Here is a 2,491-nt window from a genome sequence, read left to right as displayed (position 1 = left end):
AACAGCATTCTCTCCTTCTTAGACTCTCTTTGTGTATAGTTTGTATTAACTTGAGCACACACTGTATACCTCCTTTATCCTCCAGGAAAATGTAAGCCCATCTAGGACAGGGATTATTTCATGTTTGTCTCTATAGCCACCCTGGCTAGCATAATGCCTGGCACATCCTAGATGTTTAATAAATATTCAATTGTTCAGTTGAATTGAATGAAAGCAGAATATATTTATTCACTGCTATATGAGGAGTAACCAGACCAAAAGTAGACATACTAGGGAAACATTACCAGCCATTACAGAGTATTTGGAGTTTTTCACTAATATGTTCAAGTAAACTGTTAATTGTTTGATTAATTTGAGGATTGAAAGTGGATCTGATCATTTATTCATTCATTCATACTCAATTTGCAACATCCATTTATTAAGCACCTACTGTTTTCCAGGGCTGTTCTGGAGGGGTGGGGGTGGGGGGTGCCCTGGTGAGGTTGATAATCTAATGGAAATAATAAAACATGAACATATTATAAATAATAAAAATTAGATGGCTGTGAGATGAGAATTCAATTCAACAAGTATTTTAGGTACCTTCTAAGTGCAGAGGAATGTGCTAGGCTATAGGAATACAAAAAAAGAGAGAAAAGAAAAAAGAAATATTCCTGGCCTGAAGGTCCTTACATCCTTTTTTTATTTAATACTTTATTTTTTCCCAATTACATGTAAAAACAGTTTTAACATTTTTTTAAAATTCTAAGTTCCAATTTCCTTCCTTCCTCCCTTCCTCTCATTGAGAAGGCAAACAATTTGATTTAGGTTATATACCTGTGGTCATGCAAAGCACATTTCCATGTAAGTCGTGCTGTGAAAGAAAAAAAAAAAACAAAAAAGAAAACAAGAAAAATAAAGAAAGTAAAGAAAAAGTATCTTCAGTTTGCATTCAGGCTCTGCCAGTTCTTCCTCTGAAGATGGATAGTACCTTTCACTACAAGTCCTACAGACTTGAAGAAGCTCATATTCCACTGGGGGAATATCGCATGTACATAGATTAGTAAACACAAATTTTATGTAAAGTGCAAAGTAACATTATGAAGGTGAATCAGAAAAGGTTTATGTAAGAGGAGGCACCTGAGCTGAATCTTAGGAGGAAATTAAGAAGCAGAGATAAGGAGGGAATACATTATGTGGAAAGAGATATGCCACAAATACAATAGTTTGCTTGACTAGGAATAAAGTCAAATATGTCTTGAAAAGTAAGCTGGAACTAGATTGTGCACAGCTTTAAATTTTATCCTGGGGCAATAGGGAGACACTGAAGATTCATCAGCAAGAGAGTGACATTCAGCAAAAGAGAGCAGACCTATTCTTGAGCAAAGTTATTTTGACAGCTGTGTGGAGGAATATAGATTGCAAATGGGAAGAGACTAGAAATAGGGAAAGCAGTTAAGAGACTACGGAAATAATTCAAGTGAAAGGTGATAAGGGACTGAATTAGAGTAGATCACAAAAAAAAAAAAAACAACCCAGAGGAGAGCTTACTATTGACTGCTCTATGTGTCTATATAAGCATATAAGTCCACAGAATGGTCATGGCTTTCCTTGCCAATCCATATATTATGCATAGGGAGTAAAAATGGAAAGTGACAGCACCCATCATTTCCCTAGGGAGATAATACCAAGACTTGCATGGATTAAAAAATAATAATAATAACCACTAGTCTGTCAGTTTCCTCTTTTAAAAAAAAGATGAAAATAGTGGCTTGCCAAATGACTTCCACATATTCTCTGTCACCATCAAATAATAACAGTGTTTAAATATGTTCCCTCCAATAACCTCCCCACTGAGCAGTTAAGAATATCCTCTAACCCACTGGTGGTCTTGAGAACTAATGACAACGTAATTCCTAATTTTTTCAGACAGCAACCCCAAGGAAGTTCGCTTGGGCACTAAAGGAATGTGCTAAACAATTAATAATGTAAACAGGAATATTTAAGCTACCAAAGAGAATAAACTGTATCCAAGCACCCTCAAGCACTTTAGAAGTGCTCAATTGATACCTTAGTTATAAACCATTCTTATATAGTCATTAAAGTAAATCCCCTAAGGAGCACTACTGGATAGCTTGGTTTTTAGCTTCCTTTGAGTAGTGTATGCACTCAAAAATAATAAAATTTTGTTCCTTTAAAAATACTTTATAATTCAGACTTTTCACCAATTCAGACTATATTATCTCCAATGTGTCCAAATCAGTGCCCTTTTCTGCATTTCAGGGAAATTGAGGCACAGCAAGAAAAGGGATCCAACCTTGTTTCATGTTCCTGTGTTCTTCTAATTCTGGAATTGACCCTTGTATTCCATTCACTCAAGATACTTCTTTTTTTTTTGCCTCTCTACTACTGGTATTGAGACAGACAATTTTTCTTGACCTTCAAAGAATGCTGTTAATCTTCATGGTTTTTCCACTTATCATATAACCTTCTGCTTGCTCACAACCTAAAA

The sequence above is a fragment of the Trichosurus vulpecula genome, chromosome 2 (genome assembly GCF_011100635.1).
Source record: "Trichosurus vulpecula isolate mTriVul1 chromosome 2, mTriVul1.pri, whole genome shotgun sequence".
Lineage (NCBI taxonomy): Eukaryota > Metazoa > Chordata > Mammalia > Diprotodontia > Phalangeridae > Trichosurus > Trichosurus vulpecula.
This window is presented reverse-complemented; position numbering follows the sequence as displayed.